The sequence below is a fragment of the Chrysemys picta genome, chromosome 4 (assembly GCF_011386835.1).
Source record: "Chrysemys picta bellii isolate R12L10 chromosome 4, ASM1138683v2, whole genome shotgun sequence".
In the NCBI taxonomy this organism is placed as follows: Eukaryota; Metazoa; Chordata; order Testudines; family Emydidae; genus Chrysemys; species Chrysemys picta.
The window spans coordinates 72204479-72220215 of record NC_088794.1 but is presented as its reverse complement, the minus strand read 5'-3'; the positions used below and the strand labels follow the sequence as shown (position 1 = coordinate 72220215).

At 39.2% G+C, this 15737-nt stretch overlaps 1 long non-coding RNA gene across 2 annotated transcripts in view; it reads right to left on the bottom strand.

Annotated features, from left to right (window-relative positions):
* Window positions 1–15387, bottom strand: part of LOC135983092 (uncharacterized) — a 64220-nt gene extending 48833 nt beyond the window's left edge. For both annotated transcript variants that reach the window (XR_010600576.1, XR_010600577.1), the window contains exons 1-2: window positions 15281–15387; window positions 5333–5650 (exon numbers count right to left, since the gene is read on the bottom strand). This is a non-coding gene — a long non-coding RNA (uncharacterized LOC135983092). The remainder of the gene's footprint in view (window positions 1–5332; window positions 5651–15280) is intronic.
* Window positions 15388–15737: the final 350 nt, after the last annotated feature.

Below are 15737 nucleotides of genomic sequence, written 5' to 3'. Positions count from 1 at the left end.
TGTCTTTGTGCACTCACACAAACATTCTTAGGAAACTCCGTTTTTATGCCTAGTTCAAACCATATTCTGCCCATTTTTGTGAGATACAAAGCTAGGCCCTGTATTCTTACGCCTGGATGTATCAGATTGGCCTACTTAGAACTGCAGAGGGAAATAACAGAGGTAATTGGGACAGGTTGGAGAACCCACTCTTATAATATGTGCCACAGGTTCTTTAATAACCACAGCTGCTCAGCGCCTTTGATTTTACATCTCATCCAAAAGACAGGCACTCTAGTGGCAGAGCAAACCCTAACTCCAGAATGGAACATCAGTATTAACTTGGAGGCAAAAGTGGCAATTGCTGAGTCATCACCATTACTTCCTGCAGTACCCTCATGTTCCCTGGAGAGCTCCTACCCTACTAAACCAGATCAAAACACTAGAGGTACGGTTGTAGATATAAAATACTTCCAAAATGTTACATGCCAATTATTGATTCATAAATAGTACCCTTGCCCTGGGGTCACTGTAATTTATGTTCCAGTTTTTCATGTTTTTTCAAGGTTATTTGTAAAGAATGCTCATTTCTTCTGTGATTCCAGCAGTTCTGCCCTTGTGCCTTTGGATTCCTCTAGTTTCAGAGATGACTAAATAAAGGGCACTTTCTTTGCTGAGGGAGACAGCCTAGATGAATAATGCTGTTACTATCTTTACACATAAAGCATTCCATGCATTTTGTTAAATATATATATAATTATTTCAATATACTGTTGTGATATGACTCTCTCTAATGAAAAGTGCATTATGAATGGAACTAAAATGTAAAACCCATACAGAGGCCTTTATAATGTCGAGGGACATAGCTAATAAGAAATGCTACAAATAATTTTTTTTCTGTGACCGTATAGTTTTAGAGGAGTCCCGGGATCCTTATTATATGTCATAGCAGGCATCAAATTCTTCATCCACATCCACTTTGCTTTAATTCCAATAGGGTTTGGGTTTTTTTTGTTTGTTTGTTTGTTTGTTTTTGAATTATTGGAATTAAAGCATAAGAAAAGGTATTGGACCTTTTGTTAGTATTACAAACACTTTTCATCAGGTTTCCTACTGGCCAGCAGCTGCTATTTCACTGTATTTTGATTTTATCCTGGATACACAGGAAATATATTATAATGGAGAATATTGCACTGACAGTGGGTTTGGACCAGATGACCTTATAGGTCTTTTCCATCTCTAATTTCCATGAATCTTCTTGTGTAACCATCAGCAACAAAAACATTTACCCAATATTTTTAAGAATTCTCTTTGGATTATTTTAAAATGGTTTTTAGAGAACAAAGAAGAGACACATAAAACTTGATTAGTATAGCCCAGGCAGGCACTAGGGGCAAAAGTAATTACCATAGGCCTGGAAGCCAGGAAAAAGCAAGTCCTTATCACTGTATGCCATTGACCCATGGGCACTTAGTCTATGTTACTTAAGCTTTCTGTCTTAATTTCCCAATCTGTACAATGGGCAGAATAATATTGTTGAGAGACTGAGTAGTTACTGTTTGAAAAAGTAAATAGTGTAGATGTAAATATAAATAAATGTAAATAAGTATAAAAAGTGTGCAACACTTGTGATAAGGACATTGAAGTAACTGGAGAGAATAAGAGCTTTATTATTTATCTGTTTACTTTTGTTACAGAAGCACCCAAATTCTTCAATCAGGCTAAAGCACCCCATTCTGCACAGAACAAGGTATTGTACCCCTAAGGTCTTACAATCTAAGACAAGAGCTTGCAAATCTTGAGCTCATTTTTCCGATCAACGTATATTATTTCATATTTAATCATGCCTTGCTTAAAATTAATACAAAGGGAAAATTACACTGGGTAATATTTTAAAATCAACCCTCTTCTACTAATAGCTTAGTGCAGGGAATTAGAGTCTTTTTTACTGGGCATATCATCTGGGAAACCCATCTACCGACAACCTCCACTGAATATTGCCTAGTTTGCCAGTTTCCAGTCCAATGGAAAGTCATTAACGGCTCTTTAGTGGCCTGTAAAACAAATCAATGGTCTCATTCCAGTTATTAATGGACAAGAAGCAATATTTTTAAAAAAATCCATAAGAGGTATTAATTAGAACCCTAGTTGTCAGTCTGAGCAGTAAAAGCCAATGATAGACTTGGCATTGAGTCCAAACCCCACTCTCATCCTCTGGATATGGTGCACTCTAGAAAACAATTAGGGTAGGTTGGCCAAGCATTGTGGGAGAAATACTTAATTTCTTACTTGGGTTTTCTGCAGTCTTTGCTCAAATCAATTCAATTTTTTTCCTGAGCAAGGACTTCATGATTTGGCTCATTTGTTTTTACTGCCAAATCATTCTTAGAGTTACAGTCTAACCTGGCAGGCAAAGCTTTCCTTCTGAAAATCCTGTTCTTGCAAAAGGAAGTTGTGTGCTATGCTGCTTGGTTCAGTTAAAGTTGCAACAAAAATAGATGTTTATATAGTGGGGTGGCCAAACTGTTGTGGGTATGTCTACACTACCCGCCACATCGGCGGGCAGCGATTGATCCAGCGGTGGTTGATTTATCGCATCTAGTCTAGACGTGATAAATCGATCCCTGAGCGCTCTCCCGTCGACTCCTGTACTCCACCACCACGAGAGGCGCAGGCAGAGTCGACGGGGGAGCAGCAGCAGTCGACTCACCGCGGTGAAAACATTCATGTAGTTATTCATGTAGCTGAAGTTGTGTAACTTAGATTGACCTCTCCTTCCACCCCCCCTCCCCGGTGTAGACCAGGCCTGACAAGCCACATGCAGCTCTTTTACAGTTAAACTGCAGCTCCCCCCGTCCCTCCCCCCCATTCTACACCTTTCAGATTGGGAGAGGGGAGCTCAGAACCTCTGCTTTGGTGGTGCGATAGGGGCTTCTGCCCAGCAGGAAGAAGATCGGGGCTTCAGCCCTACAGGGTGCGCCTGCCAGCAGGCTTCAACAAGAGCAAGGCTGAAACCCCAAGCCTCGGCAGGCATGCCCGGGCTCTCAAACTTCTGAAGATTGTCGTATACAGCTTGGCGGTCAGTAAATTTGGCCACCCCTGATATATAGGCATAGACTTGCTATATGAACTAAACATGTACTATTAACTAGGGTGTATAATACAAACATCATAGAATCAGAAGATCCATAGGAAAAATAAGTGGAACAATTATCTTGACAAAGAAAAGAAAATTTGTCTTCACTTAGCTCTTAATCTTGTAATGTCCAAGAAGTTCCTTTATAAACCAGGTAAAGCTCACAATCAAATATCCTGTGACTTATACAGCTTTGTGACTGGCACAGTACTCTGTGTGCTTAAAGGCACTAGGTGTATTTGTGCGCTGGTAGAGTTCACATTAAATATTTGTGCAAGACAGAGTTTTATTCTGATATCTCAAGCTACATGAACATGAATCATCCATTCATAAGATTTTATTCTTTGAAAAGGTAGGAGTGTGATTGGTAGATAATGCCAAGAAATAGAATGTTAATTCTAGTTTTATGAATTAAATGCCATGTCGTTTGATATTGCTACCCAGGTGTTCAGGGTGTTAACCACAACAAACTTATTGTAGTCATTCCAAAGCTATAAAAGAAAGCAAACATGTGCAGTTTTAGTGGAGGAATGTAACCAAGAGCTACTGCTGGGTGACCTGAACCAAAAATAAAAATATGGATGACTCAAATCACTTGCCAAACAACTTTTAAAACTGATTTTAAAGTCAAACAAAACACTGCAGAAGCTTTGAACTAGAGGAAGCAGATGCCTTTACTGCTGTGACATGCATTTCCACCCAGCAGGTAGAGGGGCTGAAATCCGGCCTGATCAGGTCACTAATGAGGATTCAGTGCTAACAGCAGATTGGAAGAAGCCAGTAATAACAACATTTTTACATATGATTTCCTGATACATGGAAGTTAGATATTTCCACTATTTCATCTTTTATTTTTCTTAAAATGAACTGCTGAAAGTTAAATTGCTGGTGTATTTGCATGCATTCCATTATCAATTCTGATATGCAGCAGTTTAATAAACTCTACTACATAGGAAAAATTCTGTCCTCAGATATGGACATGTTATTTCCACTGAGTTAAATGGGTGTTGTACATATGGATGGAAGGGCAGAATTTGACTTCATGTTTTCATTTAATATGACTTTTGTCTCCTTGGTTTTATTAAAATCAAAGTCTCTTCATTGTCCATTGAAAAGTATCGTTGTACTCAACTTAGTGTAGGTGCTTGATTTAATATTTCTATCCTGTATATTTTAAGAGGGCCTTACCCAGTGTTTACGCGGTCCATACACACTGGATTTTGCCTGAGTAAGGACTGAGTAATCTCTCTGAAAAGACCTGAAAGTTTAGCCCATATAAATTAAAATTTAAAATTTCTTTCTAGGTCATCTATGATAAAGGCATTTGAGTTCTAGAAAGGAATGATATTTACTAGGAAACCTCTGCTTGAAGGGGGAACAAAAACCACTCCACACTGTCTATTATTTGTTTCTCCGAGAAACTGCTGATGCCACTCTCCATTTCCATTTCTCAGATTTCCCCCCAAAGGTCCCTGATGTCAACTGCAGGCTGGTCCTAGTGTGTTTCCCAAGGGAAAACTTTGTATGGCAAAGGCATAGATTGGAAACAGTGTGAAAATACATTGAATGCAGAGCTGTAGTGACAACAGAGGCATATTTAAAATTTACACAGTTCCCTAGGATATTGCATCAGCATCTCAGCTGGGACACACTAAATGAACAAAAGCACTCTTTCATTATTGTAACTACTCATTATAAAACACTTTTTTAAAAAATAGAAGACCTGATTTGATTAAAATTCCTCTTCTTTCTCATCAGTTAAGCTGGCCGTTCCAAGGAGTTTAATGGCTCGTGATGCCTATGTTCATAGGTTTCACCACATGCATCTGATGAAGTGGGCATTCACCCACAAAAGCTTATGCTCCAATACATCTGTTAGTCTATAAGGTGCCATAGGACTCTTTGTTGCTTTTTACAGATCCAGACTAACACGGCTACCCCTCTGATAGGTTTCAGAATGTTCACCTAGTCAAGAAATCAGGCTTAATGTTGCAAAGGGCTTTGCTATAGAAGAAATATAATAAGCAGTTCAAATGCTTCCTTCCCCAGAGTAGTGGGAACACAACCCACTGACTACCCCCAGCACTTCTGGCTATTATTTTTTTAATATTTGCAAGTAAATTGAATCCACAAAATATACAGCTACACATGTAATGGCCAAGCCATATATGCATTTGGCCACAGTGAATGGGGAGTTGAATGGGAATGTACAGATACCTGTTTTCACATGTAATTACACATTTGGGTTGGACACAATATCCTCTGGAGAAGTTCAGATCTGGAACAGAACTTTGTGGCTTGCATCCATGTCTAAAACCAGCTGACATCTGAGTGGTTAATGGCTGCTTATTTTCACTCTTGCTCTTCTATTTGCCTCTTAGCTGCATGTGCCTCTCTTTCACTAGAGGCTCAACCAATCATTAGAAATATTGATTAACCGTGGATCTATGAGTCACTTTTCCTGCACTTGGATAAGGCCTGATTCTCACAGGCAGTGAACATCCAGCTGAAGTCAATGGGAAATGCTCATTGCTTCTAAAAAAAAAAAAAATCAGAGCCTTATTATTCTTCACAGAAATATTTTAGAAGTTAGGGAAATCCTCTTTCTGCTCCCAGATTCTAACAGTGACATAATTTCCTCTACTTTTAATGTCCTTATTTAGCTAATTAAGGGCCCACAATTTTAAATCTAAACCTGGGTTTTGCTCTTTGTAAAATTCAACAAACTGTGGTCCTGCATTAAGGAAATATTAAAGAGGAAATGAAAAGTACATTCAATCAAGTTCAGCTTTCAATAACGCACATTGATAAAACAGGGAGAATATACATACCACACATCGGTAGCCCTTGTGATTTAATTTGCACATAAACAGAGTTCATGAACGAGGACCACAGTAAGGCAAATTCACTACAGATCATTTTTATTTTTCTTCTAAATTGGATGGATAAAGCTAGGAGACAAGATGTAATTAATAATTGCTAAAAGGCCTTAATTCTGAAGCAATAATAAACTGACCTGTCTGGATATAATCTCCCTAGAATTAATCTGCCTCAATCCAAACATCTTCAGCACTGATCTTTATTTACCTTTTACAATACATCAGTGTTGCTCAGATAACTTAAGGCTTAATTAATGAATAAGAAACCAAATGTACTCCAGGCTTTTGCTATGGGTCTATCACACAGGCAGGATGAAAGAAACTTGATTCAGAAGTTACCAGACAGTCAAGTCACGGTAGTACAGGTTTAGGCCAATACAATGATGCCCACAAAAATTCAAGTAATATGTTCTCATCGCAATTCATGGGAAGTTACATTTATTGCATCTCCACACAACATTCCTTACAAATCCCAAATGTGTCATTAAAGAAGCAATATGAACAGCAGGGTTTGTGGGTACCAAGAATGTCTTAAACCAACCCCCTCCTCCCCCCCCCCCCCAGCAAAGACTGCTGGGACTTGGAAACCAAAAAAACAGCAGTTGCACCACAATGTAGAACATAGCACAATCCACACTGCAATGCCTGCACAGCTATTGCCCAGTACAATGATTTTTCCAATTTGATGTTTTAGAAACACTTTGGGGGCATATATGTACTTGCACAATATATCTGGGGGAGGTATGGCAATCTTCAGTTCATGTCCACTCATGATGCCTTCAACACTAAGAGCTGACATATGCAGGCATTGGTGGGGAAAGCAGGCCCTTCGGTAACCAATTCACATACTGCTTTACATCCACCAGAAAAACTTTCAGTGGGTATTAAAAGCATCCGTGCTCCAAAGCATAAAAAATTGAAAGTGTTTGATCTTACACAGCGTTTGCTATGCAATTCTTGACAGCCAATTGAAATGTATCAATGCCAAAAACAACAGAAAAATACCAGAAGATGCCATCATATCCAGAACCATAAGCATTTCCTTGTGTTCAGTATCCCCATAGCTAGACAGGGAGGTTCCTCCACCCAGTGTGGCTGCAACTTCCCTTACAGAAATACCATGCACAGACTAAAACAGCTGATACTGAATGTGGTTTGTAATACTGATGATTCAGTTTAGAAATGATACAAATAGCTTAGTTCCTTGGTGCTTCAGTTTGCATTTGCAAGTAGCAGCCAGAGAGTCAGGGATATCCCTTGCAATTGTTAAATGAAAGGAAAGATCCTTATTCATAAACTCCAGTCTTGAGCCATTACTCAAATCACTGCCTTCTCCCTCAAAGTGAGTCCCACTCAGATTCTGCAGATTCAGTTTGCAGCTCAATATGAGATTATTGTGCCATCTTACTGTAGCCAAAACAACAGTAATGATACGACTGTCACTTCCTTTACATGTAACACCTCCTGCCAGATTTTTAAGGCAGATCTTTGTCTTTCTGCAGAACAATTTACTGAATACAAAAATGAAGGTGGTAAAATATGATCTCAGTGTTACTCATTCCAGGGTGGAAGGCTAACATTGCTCCATGCACAGTCAGTCCATCTACTTACCTAAAGTTCTGTACCCTGTTATGTTATTATCTTAAATCTCTCTGTCTTTGGGGGAGAGGGAGGGAAATTATACATATCAGGCCCCACCCCCTTACTCACACTGATCACAACCTTATGCCACTAATAGTCCTATGGAAATTAATGGGACTATTTGTAAAGTAATACTCAACAGGAATAATTGTGTAAGAATCCAGACGTATACTATAATAATAAAACAACAGGGCAGGATCATGGCCTAGCTTGTGCTGCAATGCAAAGGAGTGAGGGGTAGCAGGGTGGGAAGGGAAGCAGCCTCTGCAAGGCTACTACATTTGCATTCCCTAGGTGTAAGTATTAGGTGTGGACAGCCTTTGCTCCACACCCTCCAATGCACCCGTTTGCATAGCTATGCCAGTGACCTGGGCAATGCATAATGCAGCAGGTATATGTCTGGCAGAGGGGTCTTCCCCTGAGGTGCAGGGATAAATCAGGACTTCTCTTAGGCCTGGTCTACACTAACCCCCCAATTCAAACTAAGGTACGCAACTTCAGCTACGTGAATAACGTAGCTGAAGTCAACGTACCTTAGTTCGAACTTACTGCGGTCCAGACGTGGCAGGCAGGCTCCCCCGTTGACTCCGCATACTCCTCGCGCTGAGCAGGATTACCGGAGTCGACGGGGAGCACTTCTGGGTTCGATTTATCGCGTCCAGACAAGACGCGATAAATCGAACCCAGAAGTTAGATTGCCTGCCACTGAACCAGCGCGTAAGTATAGACAAGCCCTTAGTCTCTAAGGTGCCACAAGGACGCCTTGTTGTTTTTGGTGATACAGACTAATACAGCTACCACTCTGAAATCTGCCTTCTGGTCTGCAGTGGGGCAGAACAACATATAATCATAGAATATCAGGGTTGGAAGGGACATCAGGAGGTCATCTAGTCCAACCCCCTGCTCAAAGCAGGACCAATCCCCAGACAGATTTTTACCCGAGTTCCCTAAATGGCCCCCTCAAGGATTGAACTCACAATCCTGGGTTTAGCAGGCCAATGCTCAAACCACTGAGCTATTCTCCCCATGTTGCCCTTTGCCTGGGGAAAAGCCACTAATGAGCTCATAAAAAATAAAACAACTGATAATTATTTGCATTTTTATAATGCCTTTAATCCCAGGTTCTTGAAAAACTTTAGAAGCAGAAATTCAGTTTCATCAAATCCCTATGAAGGTATTTACTAGTAGACAAGTATTATTGGGGGAGATTTCCAAAGACACAGAGGGCAGTCAGGCACCCAACTCCCAGGGGAAGTCAATGAGGATTAGGCACATAACTTGTGACTTTGTAAATCTCCTTCAGTGGGCCTGATTCTCATTTGCACTAAAGCCACTTTACATCACTCTGACAGGTTACATAACCAAAATACTTTAAAGATTCCTTTCTGATCCATTTTAGAGGAAGGGTAAATGAGGTACAAAAAAGGCTAAAGGGACTTGACAAAAGTCTTACAGAGCAGAAAGTCAAGCAGATAATAGAACCCAGGAGCCATGACTCCCATCCTCCTGTTCTACCCACTAGATGCAATATGGCTTCCTAGCTTTATTGCCAATTGCAGCTTTTGTGGCAGCCTTTAACTGTTCATAATACTCATAACTGCATTTTTCCAAATGGTTTTAAGATATCCTGATCCTAGAGTCAGTTCCTGACCACCTGTGCTTGAGTTTTTTCACAACAGCTGCTTTTTCTTAAATTACCCAGAGGATGAAAGGAGAAACATACAAGGCAGAGGGACCATGGAAACAGTGGTGTTAAGAACTTATTTTGGCTTTGGCTTAAAACAATCTATGAGACTAGAAGAAAAAGAGACAAGATGGGGGACTGGTACAGTGACTGTTTACAACTAAACACCAAATTCACATGTCATTTATTATTTTATCTCGAACATGTTCCAAAATAAACGTTTTAATGCTTTTATATGCCACTGAGTGTTTGGCTCATCATTTTATTCCAGAAAAGTCTGATGAATGATCACCTTTCTATAGAATTTTTAAACCAACAGATAGAGTTCTACAGCACAGCCATAGCTCTCTATTACATTCTACAGGATGTTTTAAACATTCTAGAAATAAAATCGATCATTCAGTTCCAGAGATTTGTGGAGTTATTTCTACGGTATTTTATTGATGCTCATCCCTATTATTGCTCTAGGACTTTTCCATGATTGTATATTTTAAAGCACTCATCACCATAACATCATAAGAATATGATTAATTCCCATAAAGAGAACCACACCTTGCCTTTTCTTTATTGAGTCAAAGACAGTAGAAGATGGAAAATATCCAAGTGGTACTGGCTAAGTGATTTCATATCTCCATCATAAGGAGCATTATAAATGGCAACTTTGTGGGAAATGGAGACTGAATCACTCTCTCACTCCTGAAAGCAGTCACGGTTCAGGTGAAAGTAGAGGTACAAGGGTGGAGAGGGAGTTCTGACAGGGAAGCTTGTACTGCTGCTAGCTATCCGGTACCTACATTGAGGACTTCACTCGTCAATTTCCAGGGCTGTCACCTTTCAAAAGCACTAGATATGCACACACACAAAATTAAATTTAATTAAATTAAACATGCTAAAAGAAAACTCTGACAGCCTATTATATGCTCCATAATGGTTAACAGTAATTGCTTCCTATAACTATATTTGCATTAACATTGTAAATACGGAAGGGTGTAACCCTTGAATAGGGTCTTATCAGTTAACCATATAGAAATAAGAAACATTTGGTGAGGTTTTTAAATGTATTGACTCAGCAGCTTTATTATTGGAGAAGTCTTAGCTACATTATCTGAAATGACTGCAAAAAATTCTGTGCAGGCAGCTGGCTCACTTATGTGCTTTTACGCCAAATTTAAACATGGTGGGGAGGGAATTTCAATAAGTCTGCTCCCCCTCATAATTCTGAAATAGCAAATGATGACACATATAGTAGCAGCTTTCCAGATTTCTAAATAATAGCAGAATTTTTGCCAAAAGAATCTCAAAACCTCACTGTTTTATTATTAGCCAAAACATAGGACATCCTGTAATTAATAACAGCTAATCTGTACTCCTAATCTTGAAAACTCATTGAGTTCAATGACACTACTCAGTTGAGTAGTTGATTATGTATGTTTGCAGGAGTGGGCCTTATGTTTTTCCATACAAAACTCATCTAAGTACCACAAAGTGTAAAGCAAATGGCGATTTATTGGTCTAGAAAATGTGCAATATTTGGTCCGACCCATCCTTCAGGAAAAAAATAATGAGGACAAGTAGCCCATCCTTTTACACTTGGGAGACAGATGCCTCATTGACTGTTTTGGAAATCAGCAAACACTCAGAGATATTGAAACTTTTAGAAAAATTATAGTTCCGCTTTCTTATAGCAACTAGGAGTTCCACAATGGCTATGTCCTTTCCAGGGTTTCTAGACTGCTGACCATGGAAAACACACAAGATTTCATCTATTATCAGCAAATGTACCCATTAGCCTCCAGAATAGATGGGCTGACTCTTTTATTTTCTGGAAATCCCTTCATTGGTACATAGGCATTCTATGTTCTAACACTCTGGCACCACATGAATAGCTGGATGGTCATAGTGCCATCTTTCCCTCATTCTCTACAATTTGCCATTGAGTAGTGCATGATAATTTCTAGCACATGAGTTTGCACTACACATAGCTGCAATAATTTTGTCCATTTAATTTTTTTTTCTCCAAAAGTGCCCTAAGAGGATGCAATTCCTCTGAAGCCAATGGAGTTGCAATAAGCCACTATTTTGCACATAGACTTTTCCCCTGTATTTCATGCCTTCAACCTCCATCACATTCTGGCTTTCCTATCTTGTCCTATATCTTGACACTTTTTACTGATGTAGCCCATAATCTGTTTTAACCCACACTTGAAAAGCCCTCATCTATACCCTCTCACATCTTTCTATTCTCTACTCCTGCATTCACTGCTAGCTATCATTTTTCTGGTTTCTATTTTCCTTTCTATTGAAATACTGCTGCTGTTCACAGCTCTCTCTGCACTAACTATGCTTACAAATATACTTCATAGACAATTTTTGACGGAGGCCAGAGGTGACACACTGTAGTTAACTTGATTTTGTTGATTATAGAATTTTCAGGTTCATCTAGACAGAAACTCAGTGGGCTCAGTTCACAGGGCTTTCTGAGACCCTCTTGTAAAATTTTGGCTCATTGCCAATTTTTACTAATTTTGTATCACCCTTTGACTTTGATTTTAAGGTTCACACCATCCATAACACTCAATGCAAAACACAGCTGAAATCACTGAGATTTGCCTAGTTGCAAGTCAAAACTTGCAAAACCACTAAGTTTTGTGTAGTTTCCACCTAAAATCATAGAGAGGCCAAATTCTGATTGAAACCTGTCCCAGGTTCAGCAAAAACTTCAATACAGCATCTTGCATGAACAGTCCATTCAAATTTTGTCCTCACTTACACCTGAGCAAATCAAGAGTAACTCTTAACTTGGAATTACTATTTTCACTCCAGCACAGGATCAAAATTGGGCCCAAAAGGTTTATAAGCATTTAAGTAAATTTGACCTGATTTCTGCATTTGAAATGGAACTTGAAATTATAGGCAAATGTCATTTGTTTTCAGGCAATCTTATGAAAGTTTCAAACATTCCACACATTCCCTCTCCATTCCAACATTTAACAACACTGAGGAGAGAGATGGCCATGAAAGTAAAAGGTCAAAGAGGGAGATGGGGAAGAAGACAAGGAGGACAGGAAAAAGAGAAATAAAAGTTGCACTAAGTACAAAGTATGAATATTTATGTCTTGAATGATACCATCTGGGCACATGGGAAAGGATCCACTGGGAAACTTTGGATACTTGGCTTTACAGTAACACCATTACTAGCTACCAGGGTGAAAATATCTTAAAAGGAGTTTTTTAATTTTGAACTCAAATTTTTGTTTTGCATCAGACAGATTTCAAACTCTACATTAACCAATAGATAAAGTCAGCCCACTACATCATCCCAATGTAACTAGAACCTTTGAAGCTGCATGCCTTTGATCTGAGCAAAGTGATAAATGCATTATGTTTTAAATGGGTTATTACAGGTCCTGTTAAACTCAGTGGCAGGTTTGAGCCAGTATGGTCCTGGTGTGATAAGGAAATAACCAGACTAGACATTTCCGATTTATTCCATCTCACACAGACAAGAGTCTAAAAGTCACTAAATTAAGACAGTGATTGTGTCTATAAAAATGGGTATTTGTCAAATGAAACATTTCAGTACCAGTTGTTATAACGATTTAAGAAAATTTTTGATTTAAAAAGTAAATGTTTTCACTTTTCGAAAAATACCATTTTTCAATTTAAAAAATCCACTTTTCATTGAAAAATGTTGACCAGCTATAACATTTACAACTTCAGGGTAATTAAACTGTGGCTGACAAACTACTCCAGATAGTAGTAAAAATCCTATGATAACGGCTCTCGCTACAGACTATTCTTAATGAGATGGACCAAACCCTGACCCTCTATTATGAACTCTTTTGAATCTTGGGAAGGGGATTGAATTCAAAACTTGGAAACAGAACCCACCACTATGGCCTTGGCTCTAGCTTCAGTCTAAACCAACTAGGGGCTTTCACATTTTGACTTGAATTTGGATACACAGGATTTCTCTGATCTCATGAGGTTTCCACCACTCTTGTAGGAGTGACTCAGAAGATGGCAGCACCACCTAATTCTCAACCTGAACCCAAACCTTCACCCTCAGCCAGCTTTGAATCCAAACTCCACTCTAAGTCTGATCTATATCCATATCTGGATCCAAACATTGCCTTACCAGCCCTTCTTTCATTTTTAATACTAAAAAGTTGTACAGATATCCTCAATACTTTTGTAGCCCTTTTTACCTAGGTAAACAGTATTTTTCTTTTGTTTTTATTTGCAAAGGAAAGAATTTTATGTCCATATTGAGGTGAACTTAAAGCATTCAGTTCTGTGCTGCCCTTTTACCTTTTTACTTCGAGCTATTGCAATGCTTTCCATACCAAGTTAAAAAAAAGGTAATCATAAAATAATAATTTACTTTCTGTTCTCCTGCGCTGGGTCAGATTTTATGGCATATCCTAGTATCTCGTATCCTAGTAAATATGACACTCCTCTTTTATCTCCTACACCTGCCACTATAAACTATTCTGAGCTATTGAGCCTCTCGGAGCTGTTTCACAATATCAGAGTCTTGCTATGCCAAGTTCAATCATAGTAAGTTTCCCCACCTAAAAACTGACAAGTAGGCTGTAAAAGTGTGATAATAAAAGTGCATGAATATGAAATAATTGTCCACAATGACAGCCTAGTGGCATGTGTGTGTTGTTAAGTTACTAATGCTGTACAAACAGCCACTCAAACCGCAAAGCTACCAAAGGGAAATAAGCAAACAAAACACACTGATTATTGATAAGCCAATGAAAGGTATCAACTGCAGTGAACTATGGGAATGTGAACCTTGATCATTCAAGTATTTAGAATACTTGGGCCACATGGCAATTAGTTTTGTTCAGCTAGTAAAATGGGTATGGGCAGAAAACCCCCCAAACTTTTCATCCACATTTATAGGGACTCATCAAAGCAAACTTCTCATTGTTGTCAGTGTTTAGTTCACTGCAGAAAGGTTGGGCTGGAACAGCCACTACAAAAGAAAACTCCATAAGGATCCCTGTGGGGATGTGCTTCCAAATGTTCCCATTGGTAGGGAAGAGAAAAGTTTAACCCTTTGAAATTAGCAAAATCTTGCATATCTCCATGGGCCAATGGATCCCAGGGCAGTTTCCATAGGAATGCCAAGCCTCCAATCTGGTCCTCATTGGTCAAACACTTCCTCAAAGGTCTGGGTTTATACATGTTTATTTTGTGCATGCTTCTAGACTAGACTCAATATCAACCAAAATGTGGTAGGCGAATGCAAGCATGGGAAAGAATGAACTAGCTGGGAAAGATTATAGGTGTATTAATATAGTGATCTTCATACCTACAAACCAGTGTCAGCTCTTTGATCCCTTCCAGCAAAATGGACTTTTTAAAATCAGTGCAGGGTGTACAGTTTTTAACTTAATACAATAAATTCTGTAAAAAAAATCTTTCCTATTGTGTATTAAGACTGGTATGTGAAAGACAAAACACAAACTGATATTTTTCCACTGCTAACAATTTGAATCTAATTCTATGTTTAGTTTGCAAAGGGTTGATAATCAGCCTAAGGGAACTCATATGTTTCCTTATAATTTAATACAATTATTAAATTGAATGTTACACATTTTATAAACATTTTTGTTTCCCTGGAAAAGACATCTGTGCAAACTAGGGCCCCAATCCTGCCACTAGCTGCATGTGGCCTGGACCACAGTGCCTCAGCAGACAAAGGGCTCGGCCATCACAGGGTCAGCTGCAGGGTCAGGGTCTAGAATACTGACATTCTGGGTGCAACAGTGAAGCTCAGAGTTCTCAAATGATACCATGCTAGTATTATTTTCACAAAAGTCTGTCCTGTCCTGGACAGAATACCCACAAAGAAGTCAAAAGATTAAGCATTCCTGAACTCCACTAGGACTGAGTGAAATCTTCACTAGCAATAGACTAAAGGGTTCAGGAAATAAAATAACTCACCCTTAGAATCAAAGGGCCTGATCTGGTGCAGAGTATATTTTGAAAACTACTGACCACGCTTAACCTCCACTGGGCTGGATTCTCCCCTGCCAGGCATCTTATGTAGTCAGTAACAGCTGTGCAGATTGAGCACAAGGGGGTTGTAATATGCAATCAATTAAGAATTCTTCACTCACAGCTTTCCAGCAGTGCAAAGGAAACACAGAACCAACGTAACCATATTCCCCTGGCCTGGTATACTGGCCTCCGTCACTCTCAGGGGCAGGCAGGGTGTTGGTGCAGAGATTACTAGGTGATCCTTTGGTTGCAGTCCAATTAGATCATTCCCTGGAGCTCCTTTTGATTACACTGGATATCAAACCATGTCACAGCAGCTCAGAATCATAGAAGTGCAAAGATGCTATAAAGCTACCTTTACATCTGCCCATCTCTCAGTTCATGGGCTGTACCTTCTGAG